We start from the raw sequence: 19,829 nt of genomic DNA on the forward strand, positions 1-19,829 counted from the left end.
TCTTCTCATCAGAAGGAGCAGTTGAAGGATGGTTACATTACTCCCCACAAGACCAAACTAACTTCAGCTCAGAAGGACTCACAAATCTCCATCTTTTTGCTGTGATGCGCGAGTACAATGTTGTTCTAGGATTCTTTCTGGTGAGTTCCATTTTTCTAAAAGTGTGCTCTACGTGGACCATGTATGTGCCTGTTGAAACTGTCAATTCATAGTACAGTTTGCTTTATACTAATCACTTTTTTTGTATTTGTGCAAACAGGGGTGCTCAGCTTGATTTCAATGGGAACTGCACAAAATGTTCATGAATACATTGAATCATTCATTTCCACCACAAGAAAGGTGGTGCCGATAAGTTCATGGCGTTGCAACATATAAGGGCGAAATCATACAAGCTACGCGCGAATTTGGTTGATTTTGGTGGAACTGCACAAAAAGAATAGCTGGTTTATTTAGCACGAGGTGCCATGTCAATGTCCGAACTGATGGCAAACCCTGCCCATTCCACAATCGTAGGCATTTGATATTTTGGAATGGGACAACCTTGTCAAATTTTTCTCATTGATTTTAGCAAGACATGTGTTTGATATTTTCGAATGGGACGCCCTTTGCTGTCAGCAGCGTCGATCAATTTTTTCTTTATTCTTTAGTTGTGAAGTAAATATTGCCTCTGACATGTGAGTCGCTGAGATGCATAATCATCGATTGTTTTGAATGTTCTCTATGAATTGCCAGGCCTGTGTGTTTGATTGCAATGTAAAGAAACGCTAAAAAGCTGCTCAAACTATTTGTACTCCTTCTGTTCCTTTTTACTTCGCACATTGTGAAAGTGCATGCTTTTTTGTATAAGATCGGTCAAAGTAGAGATACTTTGACTGCAGACAAAACTTGTATGCAGACTAGAAAGGACCAGAGGGAGTACATGTGAAACTACTGGAAACGAGGTGATCACCCTGGGAATAATGCTAGTACGTATTGTTTTGCATGTTCATCCAATGCCAGTGATACAGGAATTCGAACTAGTCGAAATAAATTCATTCATACACGGTCGGATTTCATATAAACATGCCGGATTTCATTACATTTCATACATTCTTCAACTAAAAAGGGGTGCGCTGGAGGTATAATTAATTAACCGAAGCTACCCACCTGTGTCCCGCTGAGTCGAACAGAAGCTTCAGTGACTTAACTGCAGGTGCAGTTGCATAACTGACATGTGGCCTGTTGGGCCCACATGTCAGTCAGCCAACTACACCAGCAGTTAAGTAGAAGCAGCGTTCTTCTCCAGCGCAGCTCTCCGACTCCACGTCGCTGCCAAGAAGCTAACCGGCCATCAATGGTCAACCCGCCTAGCTTGGCTTCAACCAGAGGGTAGCAGCGGTGGCCTTACTTGGACCCGAGCGGCGGCGACCTACCGTGTTCTACTCTTCCTCGTTTTCTGTGTGGTGCGGCCTCGTTGGCAGTGGGGCGGGGCCTCGTCTGAGCCGGCGATGTCCTCTGCCTCATTGTTGGCGGGCCAGGGCCTTGGCGGAGCCGGCGGTGTCCTCTGCCTTGTTGCTGGTGCCGTGGGGCCTCAGCGAAGCAGGGCCTCGTCGACGCCATCGGAGCGGGGACTCGTCGGTGCCGGCATTGTCCTCTACCTCGTCCTCGGTCTCACCAAACAGTGCCTCGCCCGCTTCACCGCCCTCTTTGCTAGCCTCTTTGTAGGCGGCTGCAGCCTCCGCCACCTGCATGCGGTACCGCCAGCTCTTGAGGTGGCCCTTGCGGGCGGAGCAGTACGAGTCGAGCAGCGCCTCCTGCTCCGCCCGCTCTGCGGTGATCTGCTCCTCCGCCTACAGGTTCTCCTCGAGGAGATGGTGGTTGTAGGCGGCGTCGGCCTGCGCCTCCTGGAACTGCTCCTCACGCATCTGCCTCACCCTGTCCATATATTGGGCACAGGCCTCGCCGATGGTCATGGTGCAATGCACCGGCGAGGATGGCGCGGAGGAGGGGGTTGGCGCCGGATCGTCAACTACCATGTTCTCCATTGGGACGTCGTCGTCCTCCGGCTGCCTGCTGGCCAGCCGGTCGACAGCAATGGCTGCCATCTCCTTGTGGTCCATCGTCCATCCGCCTCGAAGAGCGCTGGAGCGCAAGGAAGCCATGGTGGGCACTAGTGGTGTGGATAGGAGAAAGGGAACGGATGCGGATGACTGCGGCTATGGCCGCCACAACAGTTTATATAGCAATGGTGGGCGTGCGGAGGGACGGACGTGTGGCGCCGGAGTAGCTGCCTCGGCAATCGCGTATCATTAATGTGGGCGGCAGATGGACGGACGGACGACATTTGTGTCATTTGAAGGCGGAGCAATCGCCTGCACCGGGAAGTGGGGAGGGCGGCGCTGACTGTTTCGGGCGGAAAGCGCGCGCGGGCAAGGAGATGACTTTACTTGGAGAGGATGACAATGGGGACCCACCAGGTCCATAGCCTCACGTACGCAAGTGCCTCCTTATTATATATATATATACATATAAAACTATAATTTATTTTGCTTCCTCCTGGTTTCCGGACATCATAGTCCCACACCATTGTCAACCTATGTAGTACTCCCTCCTTTCCGGTTTATAGGGCTTATCTCAAAATTTTAGTTTTTCCATTTTATAAGGCTCAATTTGGTTGTTCCCCATCACATGTTCAGACTTCAAGGTGCATTAAATCATTGCATGCAAGTATTAAGAGAAAACTGACCAATGCATGCACTTTATGCATGCATGCATTGCAATTAATGCATTCGTAAACATAATTTTTTGAGGAAAACAAGAGCATTAATTGGGTGCTTTTGCAAACTACAAAAAATATTCCACCACTCATCATCTACCATGATTGGTGAGATTTTTGAATTGAGCCTTATAAACCGGAAAGGAGGGAGTAGTCAATAAACGAGAGAATTGCACAAGAAGCGGCCGACAGCTGGGACCAAGCAGCTCGAGCATTATTTGTGTTTTTAAGGTGTGAGCACTACAGAGTTTTTCGATGTTTAGCCCAGATATTAATTTTTCTCCTCTGAACAACAACGAAAACATCACTACACGTATTAACTGGGCGGGCTGTGGCCCGTCTAGCCCAGGTCAGATATGTTGGCATTCTGGGAACGGGGGTCCCCAGACTTGCCTGCCTGCGGCCTGCGGCGTGGCTCAAGCGGGGGCCCAACGCGGCCTGTCTTCATCAGCTCATGCTCAAGACCCTCGCGAGGGGCCAAGCCTCGTGGGGCGGATGACAGGAAGCTTCCTCAGAGGCAGCCTCATCAGGCAGGCTCGCGAGGAGGCGGAGAGATCAAGGCAAGGGTACCTCGCGAGGAACCCGTGACGCAAGCCATGACGATCGAGACCAGGCGGGCGTCAGGCGGGCGCCGGCCTACGCAGTGTCCTTGTTTCGCCTTTGGTGCAAAGGGGGCAAGCACATGCCAAGGCATCAGGCAAAGGTTACCATTCCGGTGCAACAAGACCAAGACCAGCCGGACGGCAGGACGTAGGTCACCGTGGAGCCCAAGACGGCATCATCGCAGATGCTTTTGGCAGCCGAAGACAACCTTTGGTCAGGATAACTTGTACTAGATTTTCCCCTTCGAAATGGCCAATTGTTGGCGCCCTTCCCGCTCATTATTTGGGGATAGGCCCAGGGCCTCTATAAATAGAGCTAGCCACCACAGAGTGAGGAAAAAACCCCAGGAGAGACCTTGTAGAACCCTAGTAGAGAGAGAGAGAGAGAGGCGACCGAACTCACCCTAGCAGTTCATCGCACCAGCTAAAGAACACCTCTCGCGAGGCTGTTCTTCCCTTGTACTGTCCATCATCAGCCCCAGAGGCAATCCACCACACCACACACTAGAGTAGGGTATTACACCACAACGATGGCCCGAACCAGTATAAACATCATGTCTCTTGCGTTGTTCATCATTTTCATCTTAGTTCGCGCGAGAGGATCAGACGTAGAACGGTAGGGGAGAGATCTCCGCGCGCACCCCAGTGTTCGAACCTCAAGGGTCTGCCGGAACCTGAAACCCTACATTTGGCGCGCCGGGTAGGGGTGTGCCGGAATCTTCCTTCCGCTGTTCGTGTGTGATCTTCCATCGTGTCCATGGCCGACGCTCGTCGGGCTCGTGCCGAGCGCCGGGCTGCTCACGCCGCTCGCGTTGCCCAGAAGGCGCCTGTCGGCGGCCCCCCTCGTCGTTCCCCAACGCCCGCCGCCAACGCCGCCACCGGCCCGGCGGGGAACGAGCAACAGGCCTCATCCCAGCACCCCTCGGTGCGGCGGGATGGCCGCACCGCCACCACGTCACTGACTCCAGCTGGCTCGTCGTCCCACGCATGTCGCGCACCCATGGATGCGCACGCCTCACTTCTCTTGGAGCGGGAGCTCCTGCACTATCGCCCCGTCGATGACCTCTACGAGGACTGGCTCGCCCACATCACCGAGCTCGTCAGCACCGCAGGGGGCTCCCCCTTGCGGTCTCTCTCGCTGCCTCGCCCTCCGTCCCGTGCCGGGGGCGAGGATCAGGAGGCGCCTCCGTCGCCTCCTCCCCAAGAAGGTACCTTAGCTCCAAGGCGCGCAGCCCCAGGGCGAGACCCTCCACGTCCGGCACCTGCGCAGCAAGAAGGGAGCTGCCAAGAGATCCCACGTCCCCGGGAAGGTGCTCACGCGCTCCCAGCGCCAGCGCGCCAAGATCGCGCCCCAGTGCCTCCACGACAAAACCCCGCGCTGCTCCCAGTGGCGGCGCGTGGTGACCCACAAGAACAAGTCGAGCACCAGCAAAGGGCGTCGGTGGCCATGGCGGGCTGCCTCGCCTTCACCCCTGAGCTGCGCGGCGTCACATGGCCAGGCAAGTTCAAGCCTGACCTCCCTCCCCGCTATGATGGCACAGCGGACCCTGCGGAGTTCCTGCAGCTCTACGAGCTGGGCATCATAGCCGCCAATGGAGACGAGAAGGTCATGGAGAATTGGTTCCCCATGGCGCTCAAGGACGGCGCCCGCACCTGACTCCTAAACCTGGTGCCCGACACGATCTCCTCCTGGAGCGAGATGCGCACCCGCTTCATCGCCAACTTCCAGGGCACTCGCGACCGGCCCCCGGCCATGAGCGACCTACACCACATCAAGCAGCAGCCAGGAGAAACCCTGCAGAAGTACATCTAGCGCTTCAACTACGCTCACCTCAAGATCCCCAAGGTGACTGAAGAAGCCATCATCTTAGCCTTCTCCGACGGCGTGCGTGACGTCAAGATTAAGGAAGAGCTTGCAATCCATGAAGACCTGTGCACATCCCTGGAGCTGTTCAACTTGGCGACCAAGTGCACCAGGGCCGAGGAAGGGCGTCTCTCCCTCCTCGATCTCCCGGCAGCCGACCCGGAAGAAAAGAAGCTCAAGGCTAAGGACGTGAAGTGCAAGGGGTCTGCCGTGCTAGCAGCGGAACCGGACACGAAGCGAGGCAGGGATCAGCCTGAGTCATCCAAGGGCGGGCGGTACTGCGTGTACCACGACCTCCACACCCACAACACCAATGAATGTATAGAGCTCAGAGCCGTGCGAGATGGGCGAATCGGCCGACGCCCAGAGCACAATGATAGGGGCTATGGCCGAGGAGGAGGAAGAGGCGGTGGACGATGGGAAGACCGTGGGCTTCGCCAGGGATGGCGTGACCGCCCTCGTGAGGACCACTGACAGGACCAGCCTCGCGAGGGGGGCTGGAGGGACCAGCCTCGTGAGGACCGCCCCCACGGCAACGCAGGCCTCCCTCCTCTGCCGCCTCCACCAAGAAGGAACGAAGACCAACACCAAGACGATGGGGCTGGGGGCTTCCAAGAGCCGCGTGCAATTGCTTGCATCTTGGGCGGTGCCCAGGCCCCACCCTCACAGTGCATCTTCAAGCAGTTTGCTCGCGAGGTGAATGCAGTCCTTCCCAAGGTTGAGGCCACACACCCTCTCAGGTGGTCTTCGTGTGCGATCACATTCAGTTCCGCAGACCAGCTCAAGTGTGCGGCAATGGCTGGAGTCCTCCCGATGCTTTGCTCCCCAGTCATCAGCAACGTGCAAGTCACCAGGACCCTCATCGATGGCGGAGCAAGACTCAACGTCTTGTCCGTCGAGACATTCGACAATCTCCAAGTGCCATACGACCAACTTCAGCCGACCAAGCCTTTCTCAGGAGTCACCGATGGTTCCACTATTCCAATTGGGCAGATCCGCCTCCCAGTCACCTTCGGGCAGCGCAACAACTACCGCACCGAGCTCATGGACTTCGACGACGCTCACATCCGCATGCCGTACAACGCCATCCTTGGGTACCCAGCCCTAGCCAAGTTTATGGCAGTGACTCACCATGGTTACAATATCCTCAAGATGCTAGGAAGCAGTGGAGTCATCACCGTACCCTGTGAAGAAAGGGACGCAGTGTGCTCTCTCAAGCATGCGTTCCAAGCCGCAGCAATCGAAGACCCAGATCGCAGGAGCGGGAGGCCTCCCGAGGCGACCCTCAAGAAGAAGAAGACCTCACCTAGCCAGAGCCACAAGGAAGCAGGCACCTCTGGAGGTATCGCGTTAGGATTCGCGCCCGGTCAGGGAGCACCGCCCCCTTGCGCATAGGAAGGCGCGCCCGGTGCCCTCCTCAGGCAGGGCTCGAGGGCTCTCTCTTGGAGAGCCACTGACCTTGCCAAGTTCGCGGGGGAGGCGCTTGGGCACCACTTGGAGGGGTGCTTTCAGGCACGCTTCCCTCAGAAAGGTACAAGTCAAAGGAGACCAAACCCTCAGGAGTTCATCGCAAGGAACACCCAAGAGCTACAGGAGTCCAAAGTCATGCACGGCAGCCACCGCTTACCTACCGTGGCCCCACATCCAGGCGAGGATGGAGGATTGTGCGTCTGCGTCGACGTACCAGGGCTGAACCGAGCTGCGTCCCAGGAGCGCCTATGGCCTTCAGCCGTAGGGCGCTGCATGGGACCACCCCACAGCTACGTTCGCATGCCCTTCGGCCTGCCGAGCGCAGTCGCCGCACATCAGTGCCTGTTGAGGAGCATTCTAGAGGCTCAGGAGGTCAGGCATCACGCGGTCTTGGCGGAGGTGGCGATGATCCCCGAAGACCTGCATGTGCCACCAGAACCTCCCGAGGCCCCTGGGCCTGGGGGCTCATGAAGGCCGACATCTTCACCGTGCATCGCTCACTTCCTCAGCATCACTTCGTCTTCAACAACACCAGGTGACATCTTTCAGAGTTCTACTTTCAGCTGGGAGCGCCCACAGGGCTGCACCATTCCCAGGCCGCGTGGGTCCGTCTCCGCGGCATGTATCCATTTTTTATGCTCTTCATTTACCTTGTTGGGGGTGCCCCTTGGGCTGCATCATCCCCACGCCGCTCAGGCCCGACCTAGCGGCAGTTGCTTTTACCTGCGCTTGCTTGAAATTGGATCTCCTCCTATGTGCATGACATACCTGACCTAATCACCTGCTCGATCGACGCCTATTTGAAGAGCCGCTCGCTCTGGCACGGCGCATGTGCACGGGTCCGTCACTGCAGCGTTGATAAACCTGAGTGGTCGAGCTCTGGTCGCGGCAGCCCCGCACGGCGCCACCTCACCAGACCCTCAGTGCCCTGACCGCTCCCTCGGAGTGACCATAGGTTGGCCGGCGACCGTAACAACATGCCTTGTTTCTCCTTATGATTGGTGTGCAGGACCTACTCCAGGAGCAACGTTGGGGGCATCGTGAGCTCTCTCTCCCTCTCCTCGGCACGGACCGCTTGCACGTTAAAAGGGGGGTACCTGAGCATCGCGACTCATGGGCTCCTACTGGCTCTCCAGCCCTCACCCCCTGGCCTTGACCCACGGCATCGTGACCTGTCATACCAGCGGCGGCTGAGCTTGCTCGAGGGCCGGGACCTGAGGACGTAGAGCGCTAAGGAAAGTGCGGGGCAGTGGGAAGAAGCTCGCGAGGGCCTAACCCAGCAGTACCTCGACCACCGCCTCTCGGACCAGGCGCCTCTCCGAGGAACTACGTCAGACACAGAAGATAAGTCGCGCCGTCGCAAAAGCTAGACCAACGCAGTGCTAAATCCCCGCCCAGTGCAACTCTGTCACGGCGATGCTACCTTCCTTTCTCGCCCAGCAAGGATTGCTTGAGCGCTAAAGGGGACCTCCCAAGCATCGCGACTCGGGGGCTCTTACCAGACCTCGGGCCGCTCACCTCCTGGCCTTGACCACGGCATCGCGACCTGGCATACCAGCGACGACTGAAGCTTGCCTGGGGACTGGGACCTTTCAGCGTAGAGCGCCAAGTCCTCGTGAGGATAGAAAAGGGGAGCTTAGCTGGAACAGAACGGACACCTCACGCCAATCCATATTAAGGATATAGTAATTACAAAAACGCGGCAGACGCCTTACATACCCCCGCGGGGTGTTGCTTTAATTCCCTGTAGGGAACAAAAGGTGCTAACCCTAAGGAACGCTACTTGCTAGCACCTCCCCAGGCGACGCCATCATCAACAGTGGGCTGCCCAGTGCCGGCGCCAATCCCATCCAGATCAGTGGCGTCGGCGGCCCGATGCAGCTGCCTCACTCCGAGCGCGGCGCGAGCTCGGAGGCTCGTAGCTGTCGTCGCTCGTCTCTAGGGACGCGTGGAGTTCGGGGGAGCCGCTGAAGCCCGCAGTCCCTCCGCTGCTGCCTAAGGAGCTGCAGGAGGACCAACGGGCGGGGCTGGCCCTCGCCAGTTCATCACCACTGCCGCTTCCCTTAGGGCAGCATTCCAGCCGGCGTCCTTCTGCATCAAAGACCTTGAAGAACATCAAGGAGGCGCCGTCGTATTCAAGATGGATCACCAAGGCGCCGTCCGCGCGACAGGCCCGAGCAATCTCACCCCAGCCCCGGGTCCTGAAGACCTTGCCCGAAGCGACGACCGCGACCTCCGCTCCGGTTGCAGGGGTGCCACAGTCGGCGTGCTGCAGCCAGAGCTCCAGGGCCCCGCTCGGCGGCATCTCGAAGGCGAAGGAGGGAGGAAGGCGGATCCACGAAGTTGGAGGCATGGCGACATGAAGCACATGACCGCGAGAGGAGCGCTTCGCGTGGACTCCAGGGGGACGACGCGCACCACTGTGACTTGCCGGCGTCGGCAGCGACGCTGTCGGTGTTGCTCGGCGCCCTCCCCCCTGGGGCCTACGACGCGGGCATGCAAGGGCAGCGGAAACCCAGGCAGCGGCTGCTCGTACCACGGCCTCGACACCACCTGCCAGGCGCCTTCGTCCCGGTGACAAAGGATTGGCCGCTTCTTCGGCAGGAGGGGGTCAGGACCCTCTCGGGGGGCCTTTCCCTTCTCCTCAGCTGAAAACCGGCGGATCGGTGCCATTGGTGCAAGAGGAAGCAAGGATGAGGAAGAAGAAGAGGAGGAGTAACGGAAAGGGGGTGAACCGGCAAAGCTCACGCAGCCTCGTACTTATAGCCAGAGAAGGCCAACCGCCGGGCATCATGACCTCAGGTAATCGTGACCCATATCTTTGCATGCAGGGACTTGTCAAGTCGTGCAGTTGCCGAGGCATCGTGGGGAAGCGCAGTCGCCCATGCCCAATCAACCGCCACGCGACGCCCAAGGCCGCAGGCTGTTAGGGCCCGCGGTGCTTCGCGCTTGCCCCTTCGCTTCTCTGCTAAGCCAAGCCCACGCGCGCCTTGGGCCCGGGGGCTACTGTTGGCGTTCTGGGAACGGGGGTCCCCAGACTTGCCTGCCTGCGGCCTACGGCGTGGCTCAAGCGGGGGCCCAGCGTGGCCCATCTTCATCAGCTCAAGATCAAGACCCTCGCGAGGGGCCAAGCCTCGTGGGGCGAATGACAGGAAGCTTCCTCAGAGGTAGCCTCATCAGGCAGGCTCGCGAGGAGGTGGAAAGATCAAGGCAAGGGTACCTTGCGAGGAACCCGTGACGCAAGCCATGACGATCGAGACCAGGCGGGCGCCAGGCGGGCGCCGGCCTGCGCAGGGTCCTTGTTTTCCCTTTGGTGCAAAGGGGGCAAGCACAGGCCAAGGCATCAGGCAAAGGTTACAATTCCGGTGCAACAAGACCAATACCAGCCGAACAGCAGGACGGAGGTCACTATGGAGCCCAAGACGGCGTCATCGCTAGTGCTTTTGGTAGCCGAAGACCACCTTTGGTCAGGATAACTTGTACTAGATGTTCCCCTTCGAAATGGCCAATTGTTGGCGCCCTTCCCGCTCGTTATTTGGGGAGAGGCCCAGGGCCTCTATAAATAGAGCTAGCCACCACAGAGTGAGGAAAAACCCCGGGAGAGACCTGGTAGAACCCTAGCAGAGAGAAAGAGAGGCGACTGAACTCACCCTAGTAGTTCATCGCACCAGCTCAAGAACACCTCTCGCGAGGCTGTTCTTCCCTTGTACTGTCCATCATCAGCCCCAGAGGCAATCCACCACACCACACACTAGAGTAGGGTATTACACCACAACGGTGGCCCGACCCAGTATAAACATCGTGTCTCTTGCGTTGTTCATCATTTTCATCTTAGTTCGCACGAGAGGATCGGACGTAGAACGGTAGGGGAGAGATCTCCGCGCGCACCCCAGTGTTCGAACCTCGAGGGTCTGTCGGAACCCGAAACCCAACAAGATATCCAGCCCAGATATTAAGTTTTTTCAAGCTGAAATGGCTAGCCCAGCTATACTTTTTTTAGGAATACCCAGGCAAGGTCAAGTGGTTATTCTCCGCCCCTCTGGGCTGCAAATCTTTCCTAGGAGGGATGCATTAGGCTTAACAAGAAAATGAGCTTTAAGAAATAATAAATGGGATGTAATTATAAAAACTGGGCAGTAACTATGAAAATTGCACCAAACACGTTATTACTTTATAAAATATTATTTTTGGATATTGAAAATTTTAATTTCATTAATTTTTGCGAGCACAATGTTTCGTTGGATTGTTACGTAATATAAATTTATATTGAAATTGTATTTAATCTGACTAGAAATTTCGGGATAAAAATATTTCAAATCCCATCAAAATGTGGGAAATTTTATTGAATTCTGTTTTGAACGGTTGGTTGAAATGGGCTGCACTTTTAACAAAACTGTAAATGGGCTGTAATAAATTCCATTAGAATTCAAAAATGGGCTACACATTCTTACGAATTTCAAATGGGCTTTAAGTTCTCTACCACACACTTCTGTCCTTAATAAGTTGACGCGTCCCCTAAAAAACAGAGTTGATGTGTATGGAAAGCTTTGTGAACTTATAGTCAACACATGGTTCTAGCAGTAGTGGCCATTGGATGTCCATCCAACGGATGCCATGCTTCTTCTTCAATCTCGGATATTCTAGCTTCACCCACCCAAAAAATGATTCCTCCCCCTGACATCTGGGGCGCACCATTTCGGAAGCCGACTTGTGGGCCTACTAAGTTGACGTACCAAGGGCTTTGTCAACTTAGTCAATATATACGATTCTAGCTGCAGTGACTGTACGATGTCCATCCAACGGCCGTCGTGCTTCTTCAACCTCTGGTCTTCTTGCTCCAGCCGCCCAAAGCAGCGTCGGTCGTGCCGCCTGCTCCTGCCTCCCGTGGCCGGCTGTGCTACCGCAGAGGCCTCACCGCCCCCTACTACTCCCACCGCTGGCCAGGCCATCCCTCCACTCACCCACAGTAGCGTAGCCGAACCAGTGAACCCTCATACTCCTCTCTGTGTGTGCATCCACTGCCACGTCTTCCCCGGCTCTGCGTCGTCCCCTTCCTAGGCCTCGCCGTCGTCCACTGCCCTGGTGCTCTCGACGCGACGTGGTCAACATGGTCAAGCAACGACTTCCATCAGACGTGGACTGTACGTGGAGAGGCTGGCAGCTGGGTCCACGGCAGCCGCAAGGAAGTGCCTCCTTATTACGCGCAAAATAATTATTCCTCCACCTGCCAGCGGGGACCCACCGGACGGGCCACCGTATTTCGCGAAAAAATGATTCACCCCCTGACTGCTGGGACCCACGAGCTATATCTTCGCACGCAAGGAAGTGCGTCTGAAAAAAACAATTCGCCCCCCTGACTGCTGGGACCCACCAGCTACATCTTCGCATGCAAGGAAGTGCGTCTGGGCAAAAAACGATTCGCCCCCCGACTGCTGGGACCCACCAGCTACACCTTCGCACGCAAGGAAGTGCGTCTGGGCAAAAAACGATTCGCCCCCCTGACTGCTGGGACCTAGCAGCTACACCTTCGCACGCAAGGAAGTGCGTACGGGCAAAAAAACAATTCGCCCCCCTGACTGCTGGGACCCACCAGCTACATCTTCGCAGGCAAGGAAGTGCCTGACAGTAGGGACCCACCTGTTCGAAGCATACGTAGCGTTGTCATTCTGGTCGCGAACGTGTACGTACATACTGGTCGATGTAGAGGCGCACACATGTCGTAGTAGAGGCGCACACGTGTCGTAGTAGAGGCGCGCACGTAGCATGTACACGTACGTACAACGGCCAGGGTGCAAGAAAGAAAATACGGCCACGTATGTGTACATACGGGCAGGGTCTCGAACGCCTACTCGCGCATACGTACAGCCAGGGCTCGTGTACATGGCTGGGTCGGAATAGAGAAACAACATTGTCGTCGTGTTCATGGGGAGGCAACGGAATGCGTCTTGTTCATGGGGAGGCAATGGAATGCGTATTGTTCATGGGGAGGCAACGGAATGTGTCGTGTTCATCGGGAGGCAACGGAACGCGTGGGAGCCAACCGGCTGGGTTGGAACAGAATGCGTGGTCGTGTTCATCGGGAGGGCTTGGACGGAATAGGCGATGGAAATGAGGCCTAGCGTACCGCAAAACAGAGGAAACGACCTTCTGTTCGACCGGCCATGTTCGAAACGGGGTCCTGCTCATCGGGAGGGGTCTGGCGTACCACAAAACGGAGGAAACGGACCTCCTACGGTCGAAACTAGGGTCCTGTTGATCGGGAGGGGTGTGGCATACCGCAAAATGGAGGAAACAGACCTCCTACGGTCGAAACGGGGGTCCTGTTGACCGGGAGGGGTGTGGCGTACCGCAAAACGGACGAAACGGACCTCCTACGGTCGAAACGGGGTCCTGTTCATCAGGAGGGGTGTGGTGTACCGCAAAACGGGACTCCACGGGATACTGTTCATCTCCACCGTCGACCTCCTCCGGCCTCCACGGGCTACCGTCGACCTCCTCCAGCCTCCACGGGCTCCTGTTCATCTAGCCTCCACCACGCGCTACTCCACCGGCTACTGTTCAACCACCCCTCCACCGTCTACTGTTCATCCAGCCCTCCACACCACGGGGTCCTGTTCAACCACCCCTCGACGAGCACCCCCTCCATCGTCTACTGTTCATCCAGCCCTCCACCACACCACGGGGTCCTGTTCATCCAGAGGCAATGCCACCGCTCACTGTTCATCCAAACCCCCCCGCAACGCTCACTATTCATCCCAGAGGCAGCATCGATCGGCTTCAGTTAGCAGCAGTAGTGAAGGAATCACTCGATCGGGTTCTGTTAACATCCATCGATCGATCGCTCGGGTTCAGTAATGCGTAGCCTGTAGTGCAGTCGCTCCGGTTCAGTTAGAGCCCAACGCCTCGCTCGGTTTCAGTTAGAGCCAACGCCTCGCACAGACGCGCGTTCGTGTACGAGAGAAACGCGCATCGCTCGGCCCCCGACCTCCCACCGTAACCGGGAACTCCCCGAAATTTTCCTCCCCCTCGCTTCTACCGCAGTTTTTTCCGTGATGGACTGCCCAAAGAATGTCATGCATCTGCGTCTCCGGCCCGCCCAGGACAAAAAGCCCATTTTCTGTCATCATTTTTTGTCATAGAAGTAGGAGGCCACCACATCTATGATGATACCGGGTTTTGTCACAATTATCGTCATAGAAGTGTCATATGTATGACAAAAAAAAATTTCGTACGGCCCAAAATGTCACGGATGTGTCTTTTTTTGTAGTGCCTGGTCCTCTTCCCAAATATCGAGCGGGAAGGGAGCCAACAATGGCGGGCCAATTTGAAGGGGGACAACTAGTACAAGCTATCCTGACAAAAGTGGTCTTCGCCTGCGCAAAGCTCTGGTGGTGACACCGTCTTGGGCTCCATGATGACCTCCGTCTTACCATCCTCCTGGTCTTGGTCTTGTTGCACTGAAATGGCAACCTTTGCCCAATGCCTCGGTACTCCTCGCCTGCGCTTGCCTCCTTAGCACCAAATAGGAAACAAGGACGCTACGCGGCCTGGCACCCGCCTGGTGTTGTGCGTCATGGCTCACGTCACGAGGGTCTAGTGAGGTTTTCCCCGCCTTGGTATCTCCGCTCCTCGTGAGCCTGCCTAGCTAGGCTACTCCCGAGGAGGTCTTGCGTCGTCCGCCTCGTGAGGCTTGGACCCTCGCGAGGGTCTTGGGTGCTTTGTTGGTGAAGATGGGCCGTACGGCCTGCTGGCTCAGCCACGTCGTGGGCCGCAGGCAGGCAAGTCTGGGGACCCCCGTTCCCAAAATGCCGACAGTAGCCCCCGGGCCCAAGGTGCGCTCGGGCTTGGCTTCGTGGTGAAGCCAAGGGCCAAGTACGGAGCGCCGCGAGCCCCCAAAGCCTGCGGCCTCGATTGACGGGTGGCGGTTGATTGGACATGGGCATCTCCGCTTCCCCATGTTGCCTCGGCAACTGCTCGACTTGACAAGTCCCTGCGACATGCAAGGAAAACCATCATTACCTGTGATCATGGGAGACGCCGGTTGGCCTTCCCTTGCTATAAATGGGGAGGGGGGCGGAGCCCCCATTGCACATCTCTTACTCGCTTGCTTGTTTCTTCCTCCTCGCTCCACTGCTGACAACAATGGCACCCATCAGAAAGTTCTCTATTGAAGGGAAAGGAAAGGCTCACCGTGATGATCCCGGGCCTCTTCCGCTGAAGAAGAGGTCGATCCATCGCCGTGATGAAGCGACCATGCAGGTGGTGTCGAGGCCTTGGTGCGAGCGGCCTCCTCCGGGGTACCCGCTGCCCTTGTACGCCCAAGCCGAGGGCTCGGGAGGACGGAGTGACGAGCAGCGCCGCCCACGCCGCATCCAGGGTCACCGCGCCATGGTGACACGTGCCGTCGCCCCTGGGGTTCACGCCGTGGACTCCACGCGCGAGTTGGTGTTGTGGGCGCCGATGCCTCCGAGCTCCTGGATCCGCTTCCCGCGGTTCTTCTCTGACGTGATGCCACTGAGGGGCCTCTCGAGCTCTGGCTGCAGCACGCCGACTGCAGCACTCCGGTGACCGGAGCGGATATCAAAGCGGTCCCCACTGGCAAGATCTTCATGACGTGTGGCTGGGGCGACATCGCGCGGGTCTGCCATGCGAGGGGCGCTCTCGCGATCCACTTTGAGTTCGACGGCGTCTCCACGCTCTTATTCAAGGTCTTCAATGCTGAGGGCCACCGCCTGGAATGCTGCTCTAGAGAGGAGCGTGAGGTTGATGCGCGTCCTGCTCACGGCCACCCTAGCAGCAGTAGCCCTTGGGAGTCCAGCAACTCTCCTGAGCTCTATGAGACTCTGGAGATGAACAACGACACCTACGTGCCCCTGAGCTCTCGCCGCGCTCGAAGCAGGGCTGCGACGTCCGGCCGTCGCCGCCGCTGATCTGGATGGGTTGGCGCCGGCCTCCCGTGGCCCACTGTTGATGATGGTGTCCACCACGGAAGGATGTAGATAGGATTGCCCTTAGTATCAGCTTTTGTTTCCTACAATGAATCATGAATTGCCCCGTGGGGGCATGTAACGGTCTGTAATGTCTTTTGGGCTTATCTTCCCTGTTATGAGAATTTGGTGAACGCATGTCCCGTTAAGGCTCGGTCCCCCTTTCTTTCCTCGTGATAGCTTGTTGCTCTACGCCGACAGGTCCCGGTCCCCAGGTAGGCTACAACCGTCACTGGTATGCCATGTCGCATGCCGTGGTCAAGGCCAGAAGGTGTGCGGCCCGAGGTCCAGTAAGAGCCCCTAAGGCGCGATGCTCAGGAGGCCCCCCTTAGCGCTCAAGCAGCCATGGTAAGGTGAGAAAGGGAGTTGACGTGGCCGCAACGGGGCTGCGGCAAGGCGTGAGTGACCATTAGGCCCAAACATTTAGCCAATCCGAGTGCGGGACTTATCTTGTTGATCTCGTGGCGACTCCTGACGTTGCGCTAGGGCTGTGCGCCTACTCGTGCGACATAGATAGGCTGGCCCATACGAGTTTCCCTCTCCTCATGCTCACCTTAGTGCTCTACGTCCTCAGGCCCTGGCCCTCGAGCGAGCTCAGCCGCCACTGGTATGCCAGGTTGCAATGCCATGGTCAAGGCCAGGGGGTGAGGGCTGGAGAGCCAGTAAGAGCTCCTGAGTCGCGATGCTCAGGAGCCCCCTTTTAATGCGCAAGCGAATTGCATGAGAGAAAAGGAGACTCGCGGTGCCGCCTGCTATCCTTCCCATGAGGTCCCTATGAACAGGCACAAGAAGAAACACGGTTGCCGTTACAGCTGTCAGCCTGCCGCTGGTTGCTCTGAATGAGGTGAAGGCACTGAGGCCTGGTGAGGTGACGTGCGCGGGGCGTGCCGCGAGCCAGAGCTCGACCGCTCAGATTTGTCGGCGTGGCAGGGATGGACCCATGCACTAGCGCCGTGCCTGTATGGAGGCCCCGGGGGAGACGATGATCGAGCAGGTGACAGCAGTTGGCGGGTTAAGCATGGAGAGCAGATCAACTTGGATAAATGCAGGAAGATGCGTGTCATCGGGCCCGGCCCGAGCGGCTTGGGGATTATGTAGCCCGAGGGGCGCCCCCAACAAGGTAAGATGAAGACATAAGCAAAAGGGATACATGCCGCAGGGATGGACCCACGCGACCTAGGAATAATGCAGCCCGAGGGGCGCTCCTAGCTAAACGAGCTTGGAAGATGTCACCTGGTTCTGTAGATGAAGTAGAGTTGGTGCAGCTGAAGGCGTGCATTGAAGAAATGACTCCTCATGAGCCGCCAGAACCCTGAGCCTCGGGAGGTTCCCTGAAGACCGTCTCCATCTCATCTAGAACGGTGTGGTACCTGGCTTCCTGAGCCGCCAGGACACATTGCATGTTGCGCTGATAGGCCGAGGCCACGCTCGGCAAGCCAAAAGGCATACGAACGTAGCTGTGCGGCAGGCCCTCGCAGCGGCCCACACGCGAAGGCCAGAAATGCTCCTGAGATGCGGCCCTGTTGAGCCCTGGGACGTTGATGCAGACACGCAGCCCAGCATCCTCGCCAGGATGTGGAGCTGCGCCCCATGGGTGGCTGTCGCCGCACATGGCTCTTGCTTCTTGCAGTTCCTGAGTAGTCTTGGTGATGAACTCCTGGGTGGTGGGCACTCCTTCCCCTGTACTCTCCTGAGGGTCATGTGCCACGAAGCACGCTTCCAAGTGGTGCACAAGCGCCTCCCTCGTGAGGTTGGCAAGGTCTGAGGCCCCTCCAGAAGAGAGCCCCTAAGCCCTGCTTGAGGAGGGCACCAGGCGCGCCTTCCTATGCAACGGAGGGAGGCGCCCCTGGAGCTGGCGCTGATCCTGACGTGGCTCCTGCCGCGATGCCATCCTCCTGAGGTCCTGCACGACGCGGCTGCTTCTTCTTGGGGATGGACTCCAGAGGGCCTTCATTTCTACTGTCGGGGTCGTCGATTGTTGCGGCTTGAAAGGCGCGCTCGAGGGAGCACACCGTATCCCTCTCTTCACACGGGACCGTGATGATTCCTCGGCTTCCTGGCATCTTGAGAACGTTGTAGCCGTGATGAGTGACTGCCATAAACTTGGCCAGGGCTGGATACCCGAGGATGGCATTGTACAGTAGGCGGATGTGCACGACGTCGAAGTCGATGAGCTCGGTGCGGTAGTTCTTGCGCCCCCCCCCGAAGGTGACAGGTAGGCGGACCTGCCCTATCGGTGCGGTGGAGCCATCGGTCACTCCTGAGAAAAGGCTTGGTGGGCTGGAGCTTCTCATATGGCACTTGGAGGTTGTCGAACGTGTCGACGGACAGGACGTTGAGCCCTGCGCCGCCGTCGATGAGGGTCTTGGTGACCTGCACATTGCTGATGACTGGGGAACACAACATGGGAAGGGTGCCAGCGGTGGCTGCGCACTTGAGTTGATCCGCCGAGTTGAAAGAGATGGCACATTAGGACCACCTGAGCGGGCGCGTGGCCTCAAGCTTGGGGAGCGCCGCGTTCACCTCGCGAGCAAACTGCTTGAAGATGCACTGGGAGGCTGGGCCCTAGGCGCCACCCAAGATGCAGGCGATCGCACGCGGCTCCTGGAAGCCCCCAGCCCCCTCGTCCTGGTGGTGATCGTCGTTCCTTCTTGGTGTCGGCAGCAGGGGAAGACCGGCGTTGCCCTAGGGGCGATCCTCACGAGGCGGGTCCCTCCAGGCGCCCTCACAAGGTTGGTCCTGCCAGCGGTCCTCGCGTGGTCGGTCGTGCCACTCCTGGCGCGGACCACGGTCGTCCCAGCGTCCGCCTCCATGTCCTCCTCCGCGGCCGTAGCCCCGGTCGCTGCGCTCGGGGCATCGACCATAGCGTCCTTCTCGTATGGCTCTGAGCTCTTGACAGTCGTTAGTGTTGTGGGTGTTCAGGTTGTGGAAGGCGCAGAATGATTGACCGTTCTTGGACGACTCGGGCTGATCTCTGGCCTGCTTGATGTCGAGCTCCGCTGCGAGCACAGCTACCTCCTTGCACTTCACGTCCTTGGCCTTGGCCTTCTTCTCCTCCACGCCCATGGCTGGGAGCTCAAGGAGAGAGAGGCACCCCTCCTCAACTCTTGCGCACTTGGTCGCCGGGTTGAATAGCTCCTAAGATGTGCAGAGCTCCTCGTGGATGGCGAGCTCTTCCTTCATCTTGACGTCACGGACGTCGTCGGAGAACGCGGAGATGATGGCCTCATCCGTGACCTTGGGGATCTTGAGGCGGGTGTTGTTGAAGCGCTGGATGTACTTCTGGAGGGTCTCTCCTGGCTATTGCCTGATGCGGTGTAGGTCACCAGCGGCCGGTGGGCGGTCGCGAGTGCCCTAGAAGTTGGCGACGAAGCGGTCGCGCATCTTGTCCCAGGAGGAGAACGAGTCGTGCTGCAGATTCAGGAGCCAAGAGCGAGCTCCATCCTTGAGAGCCATGGAAACCAGTTCGCCATGACCTTTTCGTCGCCGTTGGCCACTTCGATGCTCAGCTCATAGAGCTGCAGGAACTCCGCGGGGCCGGCGGTACCGTCATAGTGAGGACGCAGATCCAACTTGAACTTGCCTGGCCAGGCAACGCTACGCAGCTCAGGGGTGAAGGCGCGGCAGCCAACCGTGGTAGCCGGGGCCTTCTTCGGAGGTGGAGCTTGGTCTTGACGAGGTCCGCGCTGCACCGTTGCAGGCGGTGCGTGGTCTTGACGAGGTGGCGCGGGGAGCGCAGGTGCAGCTTCTCATGGCCGTGGAATTTCTTGGCAGCTTCTCTCTTCGCGCGCGGGCGCCGGGCGCGGCGGATCATGTCGCGGAGCCGCGCGCCTTGGTGCCATGGTGATGTCTTGGGGCTGAGGGGTGGAGGCGCGCCACGAGCCCCGTTGCCCGCGGCTGGTTGAGGGGGAGGCAGAGAGTGGGACGGCGCCGGAGAGCCCTCTGCGGCGCGGACGAGCTCGGCGATGCGGGGAGGCAGAGAGTGGGACGCAAGAGACACGATGTTTATACTGGGTCGGGCCACCGTTGTGGTGTAATACCCTACTCCAGTGTGGTGGTGGTGGATTGCCTCCAGGGCTAATGATGAACAGTACGAGGGAAGAACAGCCTCCTAAGGTTGAGGTGTTCTTGAGCTTGGTGAGCTTGAGTGT

This window comes from Triticum dicoccoides, chromosome 5A (assembly GCF_002162155.2).
Source record: "Triticum dicoccoides isolate Atlit2015 ecotype Zavitan chromosome 5A, WEW_v2.0, whole genome shotgun sequence".
Taxonomy (NCBI): Eukaryota; Viridiplantae; Streptophyta; class Magnoliopsida; order Poales; family Poaceae; genus Triticum; species Triticum dicoccoides.